General features: G+C 40.7%; 1 long non-coding RNA gene across 2 annotated transcripts; it reads left to right on the forward strand.

Moving 5' to 3' along the window:
• The first annotated feature begins 4,912 nt into the window (after window positions 1–4,912).
• Window positions 4,913–12,678, forward strand: LOC134145901 (uncharacterized). Of its 2 annotated transcripts, none has more exons than XR_009959708.1 (3): window positions 4,913–4,974; window positions 5,433–5,533; window positions 12,625–12,678. It is a non-coding gene; the product is annotated as an uncharacterized LOC134145901 (long non-coding RNA). The 2 variants fall into 2 exon arrangements; XR_009959709.1 differs by lacking the exon at window positions 12,625–12,678 and adding an exon at window positions 6,240–6,255.
• Window positions 12,679–22,117: the final 9,439 nt, after the last annotated feature.

Below are 22,117 nucleotides of genomic sequence, written 5' to 3' on the forward strand. Positions count from 1 at the left end.
AATGTATCTTTTAAATTTTTGACAAGTACTGAGCCTATTGACCAGTTTTTTCCTTACTGATTCCTCTAAATTGTTTTTAGCTGATTAACACATTAACATGTTTGCTTCTCAGAGCAACATCTTTTCATTCTCTGCACATTTTAACTTTGGGAAAAAAAGAACATTATCGAGCTTATCGGTTTGTTTTTCTTTGGGCTACTGAGTTTTATTCACAAGCAGACATTCATTCACCAAAAATGCCATTTGAGTATTTCTTCACATTTCAAGATTTTATAAAAGTAATTTCTATGATTCAATTTCTTCTCTTACTTTGGCACTTCGTTATCTTAAAAGGGAGGACAAGAGCCAATTAGAATTACCATTCTGGAAATCAAACAAAGGACAACGTCAAATAGTAGTCATAAGAAGAGGATCCTAGAGAATTACAATGATATAGGAGGCTTTCCTTACCAAATACCATTTTGAATTAGGCCCAAGATTGGTATGTGATCAAAGCCCTGACTACGAAGGTTATAGGATCAGACCCCTTCTGCCACAGTCAGCACCAAACCTGCTCATACGAACACAGACACTGCTTATGAGGATAACAGAAGAGACTGGGTCCAAAGCTGTTATTCCTTACAGCTCCTTCGTATCCTATGCGAAGGTGGGTTGACAGGCGTAGTAGTGGAATGCAAAAGCCAGTTCTAAAATAAAGACAAAACATCTCTGACTTGCTATGCATAAAACTGACCCAAAACTTGCTTTCTTAACTGGTCTCAAGATGAATTTGAGTTTACATGTATCAAAAGTTTTGCTCTCAGTATCTGTCATACTGTACCTGCTTAATGAAAACACAGACCTTGTATCAAATTCCATTTGATGCTTTCAGTTTGCTTTCTAAGGTATATGTATGTGTCCATCCATCTTCCTCTAATTTCTTGTGAATTGATTGACCAATTTCAGTCCAGTTTAATTGAAAGATAACACCCATAAAGAAAGTAAGTTCCTACAGGCTCCATGATAATTTTCTATTAGTGCTTCCTGTGAAAAAAAGGGTGCATTGTGCTTTTTTTTAAAAGATATCATAGGATTCACTTGGAAATGGTGGAGAAATGTGAACGACCTAATTGTGAAAAAAGCATCAACTGTCACTTGTATATTACTAGATAACACACACACAGAGAGAGAGAAAGAGAGAGAATAGGAATACTGGTTTTGCTAGTTCCATTGCTATGGGATCATACATTTCCATATTCACCAAGTTGAGGGGCCTCTATGCCATGTTGCCAGACCCCCTGGTATCTTTCTCTTTATCATTTTGACTATCCTTTAGTTTTGTATAATTTGCAAATACTTATGTATTGGCATTTTTTCCCTCACACGTCACTTGTATGCAGAATGAATAAAACTGGGACCAACCACAAACCATCACCATTTTATCTATTGCTTTTCCCTTACAGCTTGTTACGGTGCTGCCAAAAAATGCTGTTAAGATGCTTTGCAATTGTAAAGAAAATTGCATTCAAAAGGTAAGCAGAGCTTCAGAAGACTGAAGTTACACCTTGTTATCATTTGCTGCTATGCTCAAGCAATGATTACCTAGTCAACTGTTCAGCGTTCCTTTGTTGTCATTTCTATTTTTTTTCTTTTGATGTAACTGAAGCTCAAGTTATGCAGAAATTGTCAGCAGCTAGTGTCAACATACCAACTCGCATCTGTTTACCAGTCAGGGTCAGAACTCAGACCTTCTGCATTATCGCTTTTTCAAAGAACTTAATTTGATAGATTAATCATAAAAAGCAATCCACACATCTGAACTCTCTTCTTCTGAGCTCACACCAACCACAGTGTGTGCTTTCAGCCTCTTCTGCACTATGATCCACTCTTAACTGAGTAAAAGGATTAAGCTCTCCAATTCTTACCTGTCATAAAGAAATAAAGACTAAAGAGAGCAGGACTGTCTGACACTACTTCACAACTTGAAAGACTCTTCCTAGGAAATTACATTTCAAGACAGATAGTTCAGTGTCCTTCAATCTGCTTTTAAAATAATTAGTGCTATTGAAAATGGCCCTTTAATCCAAAACTGTATACATTTACTATCTATAGTAAAACAGATGGACTGGCCTTTCTTATTAAAATACAAGACTTCAACTAATCAAAAATCAAAAAGTCTGGTGACTGATTGGAGAGAATATGGAATTGTTCTCTTCTCTAAGCTGAAAACAATATGACTTTCCAGTTATGAGTATAATGAGCAATGGCCACCAATGAATCAGTGTGCATCTGGCAAAGTGGCAGGCCTGGAAGAACACCATCACTGAATAAGTATTTCCTGCTTTACAAATAAATGTGTCATCTACAGAATGCTTCATTTTTGAGGAATGCTTGTGTACCCCTACTCATTTATCTAATAGCTGGAATCAATCTTCTTATTTTAGCTCCATCAGCATATTCAAGTGTTTCAACACTCTCCAGTAATACCCACTACAGACACCGTAACTTACAAAATGCTGGAAGTGTGAACTCAGAGTTTCACATGCCTCTTAGAACTCTTCTGAATGTGACTCATGAAAAACAACATGCAATAACTACTACTTCTAATAAATCTTACCTCTGTGTCAGTAAGAATTATTTCAGTGCCTACGCAAAATACATGGTAATATGGTATTTCATTGCTGAATGTTTTCATGGACAGGCTCTTCCCTGGGTATTCATACCCCATCTTGTGACCGACAGCAGAACTGCAGAAGCTACCCCTAGACGTGCTAGGCAAAACTTTCTATCCTGAAAAAAAAAACTGACAAAACTTTCTATCACTGATGCAGACTAACTTCTGCATTCATCACAAAATTTGTAAAAGTACACCTACGTGTAAAGACAAAAAATTAATTTAGCAGCTGGCAGTATTTCTGTGACACCTGTGCAAGGAAACAAACTGCATTTGGAGTTGCCTTTTGGCTGTTGAGGCATCATTGCTGAATTTGTTCCACGTGCAAAATGGCTGGCTGATTCACAAAGGTGTCAGGTCAGACCCTTACATCTGCTTGTTGCTCGGATTACCCAAAACAAAATATGTTCCCTTCTAGCATTGGTAATAAAAATCTTCTACTCATTAAATAAGACAGAACACCACATACAAAAGGAATCTAGATTGTAAACATTTACAAAATTGTTAAGAACTCAAAAAATCGATTATTTCTAAAATTCTTTGAAAGAAGAAAACAGAAAACCCTTATTCAAAAAGCCTGGCAAGACTTCTTTGTGCATTCAGATACTTATTAAGGACAGGTTTGCTCTACCTGAATAACCTTATGAAAATTAAGACACACAGAAGAGATACATGAAATTCCCTCCCTTACCTATTACTAGTTGAGAAGACTTTGATATTGAAAACATACTGAATAAGCTGAAAGACCACCACTCCTATTCAAGAAGACTTCCATGTGCACTATACCCTCTGGATATCACCAAAACTTTAAGAAATCCGTTAGGAACATAACTAGAAAAGCTACTTTGATTAAGTCATCAACACACCAGCACAACACTTTCAAGTCATATTGCTTCGTAAGTAGAACTGGATAAAATTCAAATACAATTCCACATAAATATAAAATTCAACAGTAGAGAGAAAAGGACGTAGACAAATATCGCCAAAAATTCACATTACTCTAGAGCATTAGAAACATGCTAAAGGTTTTCTCATCCAACTACAGAGACCAGCAATATGTAAATAAGAATCACCTACAAGGGTGGCTGGTAGAAACTCCCCTGTTTGCAGCAAGAAGTACAAGTTCATTGCTTGGAGAACTCATCCAGGTGGTATGAACAGGTAGGAAGGTGAGAAAGAGCAAATGTGCAGTGCTTCAGTTGTTGCTTCCCAATTAAAGCAGATTATCATCTGTAAGAGAATGCTATTAAAGCAATCAAAACTCCAGTTCTGTTGCCCATCCAATCATCTTTATAAATAGACTACAAAACACGATGAGAACAAACAGATCAACACCCTGACGGTGAAAAGCCACTCTTTAAATCCAGGAAGTTAACAGGAGTTCTGAGAGAAACTGAACGTTCACGTACTGTGTTCCCCCCAGTCTGTCACTCTTTATGCCCTCAGGATAGCTTGCTAGGAGACGCTGTCAGCAATCATGCCAGTCATTCTGGTTTTGCTACAGCTGATGTTTCCGATTTACACACTGCAGCACTACCTGACCATTTGCCACAGCCTGGATGGCCAGGGCGGCAGCGAGGCGTGCGCTATCATCACTCGCCCCTGGATCTCAGCCACCAGCCCAGCCCGCTGCTGCCGCGGGAGGAACTGAAGAACAACGGGGCCCAGCCCAGCACACTGCAGAGCCCTGGCCATGCACCTTCCGTGCTACACGCGCCAGCGAGCCACCGCTGCCCACAAGGTTAGAAACTGATGCCAGAGTAACCACGACGTGCAACGCACCCAGGCGTCGCGAACCCCTCGGCGACGTCCAGGACGCGGACCCGGACCCCTCCGCGAGGCCGAAGGGCTCCGACCACGGCCCCCGGCACGGCGGAAGGCGCCGGCTGCCTAGGACAACGCCGCCGCCTCGACGTTTCGGGACACCGAGGGGCTCCCGTAAGCGGGCCGGGCCGGGCCGGGCCGCCGCCACCCGGCTGGGCCGCCACAGGGTGGCGCCATTTCAGGACTCCCCCACAGTGAAGGCTGAATAAATGGCGGAGGGGGCGGGCCCGTTTCTCCCGCCACCCAGTGAGGAGAGAGAGTGCCGGGAGGAGGCGGTGCCCCGCCTCCCCAGACCAATCAACGGGAGCGCTCGCGCATGAGCGACAGGCGGCTCCCCGCCCAGCAGCACCGGCGGGCGGGCCGCGGCGCCGCTCCGCCAATGAGGCGGCCGTTGGCGGGGCGCGTCGCCCCTTCCCGTGGTGCAGCGCGGCCGGCGGCGGCAGTAGCCGCCGCGACTCCATCCGGGTCCCGCGCTGCTCCGGGTCACCCTGCGGCAGGTAACGGGGCTGCGGCAGGTAACGGGGCTGCGGCGGGCGCAGCCCCCGGCCGGCGCCGCCATCGTCGCTGGGGGAGGGTGGCGCGCCGCGCCGCAGGGCGACCGTGCAGGGCGCGGCCGCCGGGGGCTGCCGGGCCTGCGGCTGCGGCGGCGCCAGGGCGCGGCGGGGAAGCGCGACGGGCGGGGCGTGGCGAGGCGAGGCGAGCACCCGGGGGCGGCAGAGCGCCGCCGCCTCCCGCGGGCCCGGGCGTGTCCCGGCCGGGCGGGCCCGTAGTGGGAGGACGGGATCAGGCCGCTGCACCGGCGGCTGTAGCAGCGAGGCGCGGCCGGGCCGGCCCCGGGCCGTCCTCCCTGCCGCCGCGGTCGCTTTCCCTTTCTCGGTGCATTTAGGCCTTTCTTCCTTTCTTCCTTTTTTTTTTTTTCCCCCCGTTTCCCTCCTCTTCCCCCTCTTTTCGCCAGACTAACTTGAAGGCCCGGAAGTGCCGCCCCCGGGCGCTCCTGAGTGGCCGGTTGTCCTCGCCGCCCGCGGCGGATAGGCCGCGGATGCCGTCAGCGCCTCGGTACGTCACTTCCGCTATCAAGTGTGTGGGCCGGGGAGACCTTGGCGGCGGGGGGGGAGGGGGAGGCCGCGGGGCCGCCGCCGCCCGGGCCGCGCCGGCATCGCCGCGCCGCGGGGCCGCCCGGCACCAGCCCCGGCCGAGCGGCGGCCCGCGGAGCAGGCGCCCCTCGCTGGCCGCAGCGTCGCGCGGGGCTGCTCCCGCCGTGGCTCGTGGCGCGCGTCAGGCTTCCGCATGGAGCGAGCGACGGGCGAGGGGCCGCGCTGCGGGACGAGCGTGAGCGGCGGCCGCGGGGTGAGTAGGGGCTGAGGCCGCGGCGCAGCGGGCCGGAAGGCGTTAGGCCTGAAACGCCAAGATCTTTGGCCAGTATAGCCGGCGACTCCTGTAGTCCCTTTACGCGCAAAAACGGAGAGGAGGAAGCAAAGCAAAGCAACACTTCACGAAATATTTCTCACCGTAAAACTAAGTGTGCTGTAAACAACACAAACATTGTAAAGCGTGAGATCACACGAACTCCCTCATTTGTCAGTATATGCTGTTCTGATCATAACCAAGCATTTAGATTACCTTTCATTATGGTTTGCACACCTTAAAACCCACTATTAATATATATGAGTATCTGTATGGTGGCTACCTGTCTGGCACAGCATAATCAGTTTTACAGAAAGACTGTTCAAATTATATTTTTTGTAAGACCTGCATCTTTCAGGAATGAAAGCGCAACACACTGTTCAAGGTTAATAATAATCCTCACTTGCAAGTTTGCCTATTCTATATGTTTTATGCTGCTCTTGAAGAGTATTATTTTGTTAGGTCATTGTGAGAAAATCATCTTAAGTCTTAAATGAACTGGCATGGAGAAAATGCTTCAGTTAAAAATGTACATAGAAATCCTGCAGAATGATGCTTAATGGTAATATTGGATCAAGTTTAATTCACAGTTGAGAACTTTTGAGAATGGAATCTTTCAAAAAGAAGATTTCTTTAAATTAAAGTAACTATTGTAAGAAGTATTTCATAAATAGGTCATCTTTCTCTTTCCCAAGTAACTGTTGGAGCGCTTTACTGAAGCAGTTTGCTGGTATAGCTCCTGTGGTCAAATTTGATTTGTTCCATTCACAGCAACATTCCATTGCTAAATAGTCTAAATCTATGCAAGGAGTTATTTACAGTTGTTGTTCCAAATTTCCTACAGTCTTTTCAGCGTAGTCAAGTTTTAATAGTAATAGATTTAATAATAATTGCTTGTTTTCTTGAAGAGAGACTTACTAATAGCAATATTGAATTTTCTATTTTTTATAAAATGGAAAATGCTTGGTGTTTTTTCCCCTCTGGTGATACTCTAACTTAAAAATGCAGCTTCAGTTTATATCAGTTGTGTTAGGAAGTTATCTTACATAGTAAGACTAGAGAATTTGCAAAAGAGAAAAGCATTGAGAAAACAAATTATTTTTCTACTATTAATAAAAAGCAATATCCTTATTTTCACTTTACCTTTGATAAGAGCCTATGTTTTCCTCTAGTGTTACTAGTGGAAATATTTCTAAAATATTAAAAGGCTTCCAGTATTTTATTATAGGCAATAGAATTTTGTTGCCAATTAATGACATAACATTCTTAACATTGCTTTTTTATGAACACCAACTTAATGATTTGCTGAATTTATGTAAATACTAATTATACAAATATGCAAGTTTCATGCATAAGAAATTGTCAACATAGCATGATGTGTTAATAGGTAGGATGGCTTTCCTAGTCAGCTGCAGTTCTATGAAAGAACACAAATGTTAAATTTTTTGGTAAATTTAAATGTTATCAGCAAGTTTTCATCTTCAAAAAAAATCCATGTTTCTTCCACTTTTATCAGTCATCTATATTCTGAAAGATTCAACTCCTTTGTAAGAATAAAAACATATCCCTCTTACTAGTAGACAGGTCTGGGGAGTAAATGTGTTTGAATCAGGGACACATGACCAAAATGAGGATTTCCTTTGAGAAAGGCATTGAGATCTTTGTGGCATTTGAAATTCTAGCTAAACAGAAATGGGTTTATATATACATTTATACTGACAGTGAACTAATGGAGACAATAGAATGTAAAAATTGGATGGGTTTTTTGTGTAGTCATTTTTCTCACTACAATATGTTATCTAATGCTAGGGTTTTTTGCCAGCATTGATATTTTATGCTCAACCTGAAATAAGAAAATCAGTTCCTTCTGTTAAGTGCTATATCTCAGTTAACAGGGTTCAGAATTAACAGAATTAACTGCAGGGATAGGTGTAGGGTTTGAATATTGAACACTAACTCACTAACTAGATTTAGCACTATGTTTTCAACAGTCTATACCTCCAGAGTCTTTTATGTCTATGTATGTGTGTACACATACTCAAAGTATTTATACAAGGTTAAAAACCTCCGGAGACTATTTTTTTAAATTCTACTTTGTCAGATGAAATTATGTAGGTGCATTGCTGTTCTGTAGTGATGCAGTAGTAGTTACTAGACACCCTGGATTCTGTTCTTGAACACTTGATTATGCACTAATTTGGACCCTAATGCAGATCTGTTTGTCTATGTCAAATATTAAATTTTTAAAAATAATGCACATATCTTATTGGAGAAAAGTTGCTCATAATAGATACAACAAGGATCAACTTCTAACATATACATTACTGAAATTTTGAATAGCATAGAAAGGATTAAGTTCAGAATATGCATTATTCATCTGAAGTCCTGCTTCTAAAAGTAATCAATCATAGTGCATTGATTATATGCAGATGGCTTAATGCTAAGATTGTAAAGTCAAGTGCACATACAGGAACATGCTAGAATTCACCTCATTTGGTCCTTTTTTTCATATTAAAAATTACTACGATCACATACTTGGCTTTTCTGCAGCAGATCTGCTTCATTCAGTGCATCAGCGGGCAGTATTGACTGTAATTTTTCAGACCATGGTTTCTGTACACTTAAGTTTCTTTGGATACTACGTGGTTAGAAAAATAAATCAAACATTGAAAATGTAACAAAAACGGTAATATTTCATGCTATGATTACTTGGAATCAGAATGCTTTGTATTAAAACAAGTACATGTAAATCAGATTTAGATACTGCGAAAAATTGAATTGGATTGACACACTAGATAAGTGTGTTATTGGTTAAATAAGTATGTTATTGATGACCATCAAGAGTATTAATCTTCTGTTGTGTGAAAGATACTTAGAACTTGTAAACGCTTGAGGGACACGTACATCGCCACCTAGTTGCATGGACTTTGGAGTTAAATTAAATCTATAAATTTATATAGCATCATGGGCTGAAATAGGCTTGTAAAAAAAAAAAGAGAGAGAGAGAAAAAGAGCCAGCTCAAACATGCATTCCAATGTATTTCAGCTGAATGGACTACCATGTCCATGCAGAGATACAAAAACTCAATTTTTTAGGTATTGGCAGGGGGCTTTATTTATTTATTTATTTTTGAGAGAGTCCCCTGGACTTCAAATCGCAAGCCTTACATTCTAAAGAATTCTCACTTTCTTTGTCTGTGCATCTTTTCAGTGCAGGTGTGTTTCCTTGGCATTTAGCTATGAGATAAAGTACAAGATCTCCGACTGTTTAGTCTTAATCTTCGTATGTTGCTTAATAACTTACAGCTTTGAGTTCTCTACTATAATTTTATGCACTGATTTTTTAAAGTTGAGTTTAAGTATTAAAGAAAGTCTTTTTGAATAATAACTGTTTACAAATTTACAATGCCAAAATGCCGAAGAGTTGTTTGTTTGTTTTAAACTGAAGGATGTATAACAACATGACATATATCAAGTTAAGGTACCTTTCTCCACACCACAGTAGTTGATGTTGGTAAAGCACAGTTAGACAATGTAGGAGCTACTGCTTCTACAAACTCACCTTCAGCTTCAGTTGCCTTCTCCTGTGCTTCAAAGGGGACAAAATCAACTGGGAGAAAAAGCATTTGTCTTTTTTAGGATCACACTAAGATGAAACAGAACCTTTGTTATTTCCATAAATCTGCATTTTGTTCCCTCAGCAGAGTAATGAATAAAAATTGTAACCATCATTTAAACTATTTTTTCCTCTTTGGTTGGAGAACAAATTAAGAGTACTTGATGTACTGTGTGCTACTAAACAAAAACATATGAATCCTAGAATTTTTGTATACAGTTTACGACGGTTTCAGAGGATTTAAAAATCAGGAAAAGCATGAAAAAAGCATACTTCAGAAAGCTAGAAGTCATTTAGATTCTGCTACTGTCACTTCTACTGGAAAAAAATTAGGAGCAAGGCTCTACTGAGATCAACACTGATTATAAAAAGGAAGATACCATCCAAAACAACACAGAACAGGAAGAATTATTTATTCAAACGAATTAAAATATTCATGTCAGTAACTTTATACATACAATTTTACTGAGTATCACTGGAAAAGAGGTCAGGAGGTACGTGCATAGTTCATGACGAAAGACAGCATATGGGACAGTGAGTGAAGTGAGGGGAAGTGATATGAAGGATGACTAATAGTCTGCATTAATAATACTGTTCCCTCAACCCCCTGACAAAAGATCCCTACAACTCAAACAAAACCTGCTGACTGAGCAAACCTGAGTTTGTAAGTCTGTGTGTGGTCATTTGTGATACTCCATGTATAGCTGCTGCAGGTATCCCTGGAGGAGACTGTTGAAATGTGTTTCATGAAAGCCTCAGTGGGAGTCTGGAAGTGCCATGCCATTACGGATGGCCTAAGGGATAAGCAGTGAGGAAGTGCTGCTGGGGCTGCTAATCTAAACCCCAGAGCTCCATCTTGTGGTCAAAGCTGCGCACAGGCTGAGCCTCAGCCTTGGCTGTGGTAGGCAGCTTCCTGTGAAGTAAGAGATTTGGCAGTAAACTCATTCCTCTGTTCTCAGTGCTATGCAAAGTTCTACAGTTGCACAATTAGTATCACTGTCCTTCACTTTCATTGCCTTGGGGTTTATTAAATACAGACTTACGGGTGACTGAAAAACAGTACTTTGTGCTCAGCTTAATAAGGAAACCACATTAAAAACATACTACTTAAAAGCTTAAAATCTCATCATTGTCTAGTGTTTATTGTTGAAGTAGAGTAAGTGCAGGCAGGTGGCACTGAAACATTATGCTTTACTATGGCATGATACCAGACTTAAATTGCAGGGATATATGCAATAGCAGATTCACTTGAGTGGCTAAGAGATACCAAATCAGTAGAGGCTGTGCCAGGAGCATAACTTACAAGCCTTCTCTGCTTTGGTGTGTACCAAGAAGATTTAACACATAGTATCAGAGAAGAAGCATACAGGTAGACCTCCAAGGAGGCCTAGCAGATCTCATTCTTTGAGAATACATTGCAACTTAAGTATATGGTTTTTAGAAAATACAAGAAATGACCCACAAGTACATCTCTTAAAAGCTGCCAAACTACAGAACTACTATAAAGCAGAACATGAATTAAGCAGCCTTTTCAAAAAAAGCTAATTTGAACTTCCTTCAGAAGAAGGTTAATAACAGAAGGATTTAGAACTAGCAGTATTAGAATTCTAGTCAAAAACTGAACAGAATTCATATCAGGTACCTACCTGGTTGCTGTAGCATGCTGATAAAATTATTACTTTTCTCCAGTAGTTAGAAGATGGGATACACTATGGAACTTTACATAGTTTACAGAATGAGGATTTCCTAATATATTGAAGCGCTTTATGACCTCGGAGCAGATCAGTTTGTATAATCGTAGGGATAACAATTGAAGTCATTCATAATATTTTCTTCAAGGACATTTTTGACCTTAAATAATAAATATCTAATGCACAGCTGTATGAGATAAAAGACTTTTGCTTTAGGAAGTTGAAAGCAGATAGATTCTTATGGATTGAGGAACAGCAAATACTTATCAGGAAAATCAAGTTATGGTGGTAGAAGATTTGAAATTTCTTATGTATTTCAAAACTTCTCAGGGAAGTCTTGCTGTCAATAGGAAAAAAAGGGTACATCTTCTCAAGTTGTTTTTTTTTTAAGATAAAAGTTATCTAGATGTGGTGAAATGCAAAACATTGATTTCTAGGCTTATAAATCTAGTACCCTCAGGCTTTTGTGTAAAACAGCAAATTTGCAAGTATTACCTTTAAATATTTTATGGTTTATATTTCTGGCATACCCTCTTGCTTTGTGCAGTAACACCTATTTGTTTTTTCAAAGCCCTTAAACAATTTTCAGTACATCAGAGAGTCAGCAGTTTCATCGTAAAGTTCCTTCTGAAATTAAAACCTTGGATTTAGACAACAATTCCATGAAGTTAACAAACTGACAAACTAAAGATACCCACTTGGCTCTGTCTGTCACTAGACTCACTGGACAGAGGCCTTGGTGGGCTATTTCTTTCATTTTGAGATGAGATCTTTATGTGAGTGGTATCTGGATCTAATTCTAAACCAGTGAAGGTTGGGATGCAAGAACAAGGAACTATGAAAGGATTGTCAGCTTCCCTACTGAATATTTCTTTTTCGACAGCAGGACCTTTCCCTGAACTAATTTAAAAGATGTGATGTGTGCCAGTGCTTCATAATGGTTTGACTTTGTCCCAATGCTCCTGTTCCAATTCAGTTCCGTTTTCGGCATTAGCACCAACTGCTTTTGTCCATCTGTGCATGCTAAAATATATGCTGTGATAGTTGTGTAAGTTAAAAAGCAAATAATAGGGTTTATACATACTACGAGCAAGATTAAGAATGATTCACCAAAATTTCTCATCAATATTTGTACAAAGAGGATTCTAGAGTAAAACGTTGAAGGGGTTGAAAAATACTTCTTTCTGCGCTATTCAAAGAATAATGTCATTCCTTCATATATTAATGCATTGGATCATGCATTTTGTTTTTTGGCAAGGTTATTAACATACATTACAAGCCCTTGTTCTATCAAGACTGTTTGAAAACTGATCCGAAAATCTCAGTTTAGAATTAGGATGAAGTATTAGTCAAACGTGTTTAATGTTTGAAAAACTGTATTTCTATAAATACTTTCAGCCATCTTATAAATTCAGTTGACAAAACTTCCTCTCCAGCTCTGTTTTCAAGATGTCTTTGCTAAGAAGGGGACTGTAAGTCACATCTATCTGGCAAGTATTTAGATTTCTTTTTTGGTTGTTGTTTTTTAACTTCAGGATCATGTTGATCTATGTTAATGTAGAAACTGATTTTAAGGTTACTATCAAGATCATATGGGAGAAGCCCATTTGTTTCTGATCTAAAAACAATGTATGCTTTAAGTGGCTTCTTGGCAAAGCAGGTGTAACAGTTAAGTGGTATAGAGCATAGGACCTAATCTTGATGAGTTTTGTCTATAATAAAACAGTCCTAATGCAAAGAGCTTCATGTAATTTCAGACTAACAAAAAGCACAAAATACTATGATGATGATACTTAATTTTTCTTTGAGCTATTAACATTTATGGTAGCTGAAAAATGGTATATGTATGATAAAAATATATATTTAATCAGTTATAAACATCAAGGCCTCATTATGATCTATGTAAATAGCTTGCATTGTTATGCTCTTAGATTTTGTTGTCACTTAATTCTAAAAGAGGAAAATTTAGGTCTGCCTATGTTGTTTCTGATAGATTTTCTTCTAATTTCAGATGAGGTTACATCTGTGGACAAGAATAGAGCTTTTAAAGAAAAGTTTAATGATCATAGTTGCTATGTACGACTACTACAACTTGCTAACTGACTAAAGATGAAATGTGTTAAGACCTAAACAATTGGTAAAATTTTGAAATTGAGGAATCTTATTTCTAAAGTAAATTTAATTGCATGTTTGGGGAGGGAAGGAATTTTCTTCTTTGATTTTTTTTTTTTTTAATACTGTAAATGGTGCCTTGCAGCTAGCTTGACTTGATTTTATTAAAATCATGTTCTTCCTACATCACCTCTGAAGATGCCTGCACTGTGGGATGAGGTAGTAGGTTGTATAGTTTTAGGGTCATACCCACAACTGGGAGATAACTATACAATCTACTGTCTTTCCTAAAGCAGCAGAAAGTCAACAGCGGAAACTTTCCAATTTAAGCTCAATGTCAGATTCTACTGAGCTCCTGTACTTGTAATGTTTATAAATAAGGTATTTTAGGAGAAAATATTTTTGTAATACCTAAAAATAATTGCATTTAGATTTTTCTTGTTCTTGGAAAATCCAGGTTGTCATTTTACATTATTTTTTCTCCTCTAAAAGGATAAAAAGTTATACTAAATTTCATATGTGTATGGTGGAGTAATCAAATGCAAATGATTGATGTTCTAATAATTTGTGTTGTTTACTGTTGCTAATTGAAATATCAGGTATAAACGTTCTTCAAAATAAGAGTGTGGTTAGTTACTTCAGGAAAGAGCTTAAATATATGCTTCTCTGTCAGAGTGAGGTAGTAGATTGTATAGTTGTAGGGTAGTTATTTTACCCTGTTCAGGAGATAACTATACAATCTATTGCCTTCCCTGAGGAGTAAAACAAACTGCGGTCCTTTGCAGTCATTCACATCTACGTTGAATAAGAGTACATGTCAGATAAATTTTGGGTTGTAGAATATCAAATGAATCAGTGACAGAATTTGCAGAATTAGTGTGAATGGTACAACCCCAAATGATATGTTTGACTACTGTGACTTTTCTTCCAAGGTGAGTGGCACGGTGATGACTGGATATCCAAAGTGCATATGTTACTAGATACAGAATGTAGTGGAAAGTCCAAAACAAACAGTTTGTTTTTGAATCTAAAAATACAGTTGGCTCACACTTGTATATTATGGCTTAAACTGTTTTGAGACCTCAATTTCTATAAGGTATTAAAATGCCACAGGCCCAATTGATTAGTAAAATTGAGAGGAAAATTTTCAATTATGCTTTATTAATGTATGCTTAATTTTTTTCTAGTTCTTCTAGCAAGTGAGACTTAAGCAATGTAATACAGCATTAAAATGTTGGCTTGAATGGCCAAATCTACATTTTAAAACAAAATCTAACACTTTGGATATGTGTGTGTTTAGCCATAGAATTTAAGCACTCAAGATGCAGAAGTTCAAATTTTGAGGTGATTACTGTTTTTATAAACAGACAGTGTAATCTTATTGTGTGCTTTTTCCTCTTGAAATCCTAAAGTGTATTCAGTTTAACTCTACTGTCAGTCTTGTAGAGTAGACTGAAAGATAGCTTCTTGCTGTAGTGACAGAGAGGCACATGCAGTGGCTTTTTGTGACTGAAAGTTTAGCATAGTAAGTGAGAATGAAAATGGAGCTGTTCAAGAGTGTTTAAGCCAGGAATGTCACTATTTGTAACCAATTCAACAGCAGTGTAAAGTTGTATTACGTACCCAGGCCTAAGGTGCAGAAGATCAAAAGCAGCTGGTAAGCTAAACTGGCTTCAGAGAGCTGCTGCTAAGTAAGAAGAACTGCAAAAAGGAAACATCGGGCTCCTAGGAAGAGGTAGTAGGTTGCATAGTTTTAGGGCAGGGATTTTGCTCACAAGGAGGTAACTATACAACCTGCTGCCTTTCTTAGGGCTTTATTATAACAACAGGACCATTTTGGCTCCATCTTAACTTCTGCAGCTTTGACATGTGAAAAGAAATGACAAACTATTCCTAAGCGTATTGAGGCTTATTGAAACTGATATGAGAAGACTTGGTGCTGAACTCAAATTTAGTACTGCTAGTTGGAATTAAGTAAAATGCTGCATTTGAGGGTGCCTTGCCATTTTGGTGACATTAGTGTTATGATACCCTGCAGGGAAAAGGCTATGTTTGGAAGGTAACTCCTTCAAGACTTAAATCTTAAGTTCCCTGAAGCTGCATTATGTATATCTAGAAGCTCAGTTGAGGTACTAATACAGTGTACCTACAGACAGGTAATTAAAATACATATTCCTTTTGGCTTTGCATTTCAAGCAGGAAAAACTAAAGTTTCACTTTCCCAGAAGGATCAGCTGACAGCTCATCAGAAAGCAGTGGTTTTTCTACATGTATAGGTACTCCTAAGAAAACAAGCTCTCAATCATGGATTAAATGAATGGTTGCTTAATGCCCTCTCTTGTGGGCTTGTAGGTTAAGAAAGTAGTCCATAATTATTTTGTATAGGGCTTCATCTTGATACCTTATACTATGGGACATGGAGACTTATTTTAGTGGTTATTGAGGTCTAATGTCTTGTATATACACTAGCCTGTACTTTGACAATAAGACACAATCCTTCCCTAGATACTATATGACATTGAATATGCTTATACTGAACCTGTTCCATGGATTTAATTGTACACATTTGACTTAGTTATTGGCTTAATAAACTATAGTGTTTCATGCAACTGTTACAGTGAACTGACTTTACTTTCTCCAAAGTAGAGGTGGATTTTATAAGAAGGCAGTACCCACATTATTGAAAGTAATCAAGAACATGTTATAAAGAAAAAAATGCTAGTGTTTGCTTTGACTTTTGACAAAGGTTTCTGCTACATACAAGACTTCTTCACTGGTGGCAGGGGGGAAATCCTCTCTTAGAGGCTTGATGATGAATGTCAGGAACCCTGCTTGCTCCAGAGCTAGTTTGTGAACTTAAGTTTAAGCTGCTGAATAAAGATCTGGACTTTTTGAAAGGGTGGGCGGTCTAGTCTTATTACAGCTTAGTTTCTGTATAAATGCAGCTGGTATAAGTGTTAATAGACAAGATTTGGGAAGAGAAACAGACACCCATAAGTTTGATCTTTAACACTGCAAGACTCATTACAAGCTTTAATATACTTAGCATTTGATAAGTTGAAGGAATATGCTTGTAAAAAAAAAGTGCCAGCTACCACACTTATGATATATATAAGCAGAATTTGGATGCTACGTTAAAAAAAAAAAGCTTTGCTGTATAAAGTTGTTTAACATTAATTTTGGTGTTATGTGCAAGCTTTAGATTTGATGTGCAGATTATCACCCTCTGTTACTATAACATTTCATACTGTTAGCTACATGTAGTAGATCCAGCTTTAAATTTAGTCTGACTGAAGTTGTATACATTTAAACATGTATCATCAGAGCCAGATTTTTCAAGTGTTATAGAAAGAGCTCCTCTTCAACGTCCTGTGTGCTGCTTAGGCTAAAGCACCTAAGTTTTGAGTAAAGTGTTTTTCATATACTTTCAGTGTATACTGATAACCGGACAGTGTGGAGAACTACTGCAGTATCTGTTCTACTGCATCAGATATAGTCCCTATTATGCAGTACCCTAAGTGGCCTTGATCATGTCTTCACAGAGGAAGGCAGTAATGCTTGGTTTATTTTTTTTAAATGGTTATTTAGTTCATTGTCTAAGGATGATAACTGTAATTGACCTTTATCTGAAGATTACTGATGCTGTCATGCTTATGATTTTACAAGCATTTACTTTCTTAAAACTGGAAGCAACTTTGTGAAATAAGGTTTGAACTAGAAAGGAAGTATGTTGTGGTTTAATCATCTTATCTAATGATTGGATTATTTCTTACCTTAACTGTCTGTAGGGTATACCTAGTAAATGGCATCTGCTCAGCCAAGCACAGGATTTTGTTTTTTTTCCCCATATGTATAGTCAGAGGTCCAAGGATGAGGTGACAACACAGAATCCTTCCAAGCAAAGAAACAGTGGTTAAAGAGCACACAGCAAACAGCACAGAAACAGTGGTTAAAGAGCACACAGCAAACAGTTTGCACAGTAGAGACATGTTTACTACGCATATTGAATTATACCTGTCTCATGGTAGTCTTGGAAACATTCCAAGAGAGTTCCAAAAATAGAATACAGCTTCAGCTCTGATCAATATCCTGTGAGAATTATTTCTGTTCTGTATCCCTCTGGAAGGTGTCCTCTGAAATTTTCCTGGTAGCGTGAAATTTGAGACCTCTTGGATTTTTCTATAAGAAAAAACAGTACTTGTAAATACTGTGCTTCTGAAGAGTACTCCTAGCATTTATGCTAAGTCTGCAGCATATGAACTTTCTAAACAAGTCACCTGTACTGTCTTGCTTTGAAATCTAGGATTGTAGCAGATAGCTTATTAAAACAAGCATCTCACTGTGAAGATTCTTTCCTATAGTTTGCACTCTGCAGCAGATCCTAAAGCTTCTAGAGAACAGCTGCAGCCGTAAGTACCTCATCAGAATTTTATCCTAACCTGTAAGATACTCTCTACTGGAGTTTCTCAGGTTGAGAAAGTGTATTGTGTTCCTAACCATTAGTTCTTCTATGTGCTTTTATGTCCAGCTTCCTTCCAGCCTGTGAGGACAGATGCAAAGAAACGAACCTTTAGCCATCACGTGTCTAGAGAGAAGTCAGCAAATACCTACCTAGAATTTCAGTTTTATATTTGGATTCTTGATTGCTAGATCTAATAGTATGATATTCATGAGGAACTCTCATCATTCTTGTGCCAACAGCTGTTCTTGCTGTCTTGTTTGCTAACCATCAGGCTGTGCTGCACTCAATAATGCATACAGGTGGTTCATCTTCTCAATTAAACAAGCAATCTCTATCAAATACCTGATATACAGAGGGGAGAAAAGGAGAGAAGAAAGTCTGACCAAGAGTGTCAGGTTCAACTGAAAATTAATCATTTCAACCAGGATGCCCAAACAGCCAAGTCCCTCAACTGTAAAGAGCTCAGCACATGGTGTTGCTTCCAGACCCTTGCTAAGCTTTAAGGAGAACCAAGAGTTGGGTTTAATTAAGAAAGCAGCTTTTCACTAACAGCTTAGTGGTATGTTTTATGTTCTATAAAGATGAAGAGTCATGACAGGAACTACTAGAAGCATAAGGTGTCAGTATATGTTTTGTTGCAACACACAAAAATCAGAAGTGCTCTTTGTTCTTATTGCCTGTATAGTCCTGACATCTTGAGTTTTATATAAAAGTTTCAGACACTTAAAAGCACTAGAGTGAAGAGGTCTTTTTATGCATTGAAAAGAAAACACTGTTCTCTTTCAGCCTGTTGTATTAAAAAAAAAAATCAAAATAAAGCTATTCCAAGTCATAATGATACTAAAAATTGTATTTTTGGTGATTGAAAAGTGTTGTTTCTGAAACAGAAGAATGCTACTGAAAAAAAGAAAACTTTCTTTGACATTAAAATTCTTCCATATAAATGATATTGTAAATTAGCTAAACCAGCACAATATTAAAACAGCAAGGAGAAAGATCAAATCATGCAGTTCAAAGTCCCAGTTCTGCAAGCAGATTTAGCAGCGTACATTACCTTTAGAGATGCACTTGTGTTCTCAATATTCCCAGCAAGTAGCTGTAAGTTGCTAGGTGAAGAGAGTAATTAGTATCCTGAAATGCTGTCACATGTGAAACCTGATCCAGCTCTGGAACTATTTGTATGTAAATGGCTGCTTCTGCAATAACTGCCTAAAATGAGAAGGTGGGAGGGGTAGAAAGAAAGATGAAGAAGAAAAATAGCAAGACAGGTGTTTTTAGCTTCAACTCTTACAATGGAAAATGTGTACAAACAGCTAATATTCAAGACTCTTAAAAACATTCTGCCCAGTTAAGCTGTGACTGATGTTATTAGAACCAAGTTTGTAGAACTAAGGCATATTTTATGCCAAAACAAGCAACAACAGTCTTGTCAAAGACTTTCCCTCATACTAACAGATTGAATCTCTATTCTGCTGCTAAAGCCCCCAGTTCTTTGAGCAACGGGGGTTCAATGTTTAATGAAACTGTAAGTAGTGGCCTCTGGGAGAGTTTACAAAAAAGGCATTTTGGTCATTGCTTACTGCTTTTACAAGGAACTGAGAAAAAAAGCCAAAGCCTTCTCTTTCTTTAAAGAAAGCAGTTAAGATGTTACAACACTTCTAGCTATATACCATGCCATGGAAGATGGTAAGGCTATCATCCCAAATACAAAATTAATTTGGTACTAAAAATGGAAGTGTTGGTCCTATGTATTCTACAAGCGATACAAACCCTATTCTCTGTTCACTAGGCATAGTAGTTTATCTCCTGTACCTGCCCTGATTTCCTGGCCAGTGCTTGCTGTAGGACAGCCCTTGAGGACTCACCATGGAGCATGTTACCAGTTTGTTTTGGCTGGCACTTGTGCTGATTTTCAGTTTGTGCATGTCAGTGCTGGGTGTGCTGATTGTCACTTCTTGATACCTAAAGCTATACACCCGTATTTGAAGACAGCTATCCTGCTTCACCTGGATAGGAAAGGCTTACAGGAGTAGTAGTCTACAACATGACTATGCTCATACTGCACCATAAAAAATGCATTGCTAACTTAAACAAAAAGAACCCCCCACAAAAACCTAAGAACACACGATTGCTTGAGGAGTCCACGAGGAGCCCTTCAGTGCTCGAAAAGCTCCAGCTCAGCCAGTTTATACCAAAGGAGCAGCTGGCTGCAGCGAGAGCAGAGCTTCCCATGGCTGGCTGCAGCGAGAGCAGAGCTTCCCACCATGCCCACAGGCATGCGGCCCAGCTGGGGTCCTGAGCCGCCTCTGGGCCCCATGACTGCACCAGGGGCAGCTGCACCGGGCCCAGGTCTCACAGACCCATGCACATTACATTTTTCCTGTTCAGTAAAATTTGACTCCATTTATGCCAAAAAACTTCAAGGTCCCCCCCCCTTATATTTCCTTGAAAAACCACAACCCTGTAAGTACCTTAGAAACGCACCATAAGCACTAAGCCAGCACTGGACGATAAATGAGGCAAATTACATGCCAGGATGTGCTGGTGATAATGTTTTCCACTGAAGACAGGAGCAGTGAAATTTTCCAGCATAACAGCAGCACGGCTCCCCCCGCCCTCCGCGCGAGACCCACCCCAGCTCAGCCCCGCTGCCGTGACCCCACGGGTGCTCGCCGCCGATGCCGCCCTGGGGCGCCCGCCTGCGGACCGCTGACCTCGAAATCCATCTTCACTTGTCCGTGTGCCCAAGAGGAAGTCACATGTGTGGCACGAGCCTGACCCAGAATTATTGCAGGGAGCAGGATATTTTGTGCGAATAAGGAAGGGCAGGGTCCGCAAGATGAATCACTGAAACAATAATTATCCTGAGGAAAAACCTTGGAGGGTGGATTAGCTGCGATAACTGCCCTGTCAAGGTAACAACAATGCGAGACGTCAGCTCTTCCCAGCCACGAGCGGCAGACAGCGCTTCGGCGTAAGGCAGGAATTACGGGCGCTCATATGCAGGGGCTGGCCAAGGGGGCGTCCTTCGCGCCAAACTGCGCCAGCTCCAGCCCGCCACTGTTGGACAAGCCGCAGCAAAAGTTGCCCCGAAACTTATTTTTAGCTCTCAGTGAAAATAAATAAAGAGACAGACAGTTGCTATAAAGACAGGAAATAAACTTTAGAAACTATTTAGCTTTTGGCTAAGCAGGCCAAGTGAGTTACACAGTTCTGAGTGTGCATGATAGTCTCAGATAAGATGAACTCCAGATGATAGCTTGCTTCTCTTCCCAGCCATCAGCACGTGGAGATGCCACCGGGCCCGGAGCGAAACGCCCCGATGCAGGGGCTCCAGGTGCTGTGCACACCCGGAGCGCGCTCCCATGGCTGCGCGAAAGGCCTGCGGTGCATGGGCTTTTGGTTTTCTTGCAAGTTATCTCCATGGAGCCTGCTTTGAACCCAGCGAGCTGCTGCAATGTTGCCTCTGCGGTACCCGCTCCCTCCTCCAGCGCCACCGCGGAGGGAGGCACCTGGTGTCCCGCAAGCCGTGTGGGGGACGCTCGCCGCAGCGACGTGCTCCGGCAAATAAACCAGGATTCAGAGGAGAGACGAGGGCCCGCGGGTAACCTGGCTCGGCTTTGGAGGCGAAGGGGCGCTCCTGCTAGGCCTCGTCCCCCAGCGCACGCTCCTCACCAGGCACAGGGAGATTTTACCTTGCACGCCGGCCGTGCTGACAAGGAACATGCTGTTGGGCTCCCACTGGCATAATATAAAGAAACACTCTTCCTGCTGTTCTTTGAAATCAGCTGAACGCTTGCCAGCCGCAAACTCCAAGATAGCCCTGGAAAGTGAAACCACACTGGGAAGGGGGATAGAAAACCTGGAGAGGGTTCTCACCGAACACTTCTCTCGGGTATTGAAGACCTGAGCTTAGTTACCAAGAAATTATCACGCCCATTGTAACAGAAGGCCAATTTGCAGAGTTATTCTAATTATTAAGAAAAAGAAGAAAAAGCAGCATTTCCTTGTCCCCGTTCCACATAGATACCGTTCCATCTCACTGCTCCTCAGTCATGAGGAAGAATAAATACGATGCCTGGAGCTCACCATTACTAAAGCTGTTAGCTATTTTGTATACCTCCTCCACAATGTCCTTCTGGACTGGACAACTGAGGTCCTCTCACACACTCCGCGAGCTTTCCTCAAGCGCCCTGGACTTCAGCTCTTTGGAGACGGGTCCACCAACACTTGAGGGGTGGTCTAGGGAGAGGTGAGGTCAAATTACTGAAACATCCCACTATTTTATTTGCTTGTTTAGCTGTGCATTGAGTTCCCTCCTGACCACAGTACCATCCCTCCCCTCTGAACCGCTG

This window comes from Rhea pennata, chromosome 12, assembly GCF_028389875.1.
Source record: "Rhea pennata isolate bPtePen1 chromosome 12, bPtePen1.pri, whole genome shotgun sequence".
Classification (NCBI taxonomy): Eukaryota; Metazoa; Chordata; class Aves; order Rheiformes; family Rheidae; genus Rhea; species Rhea pennata.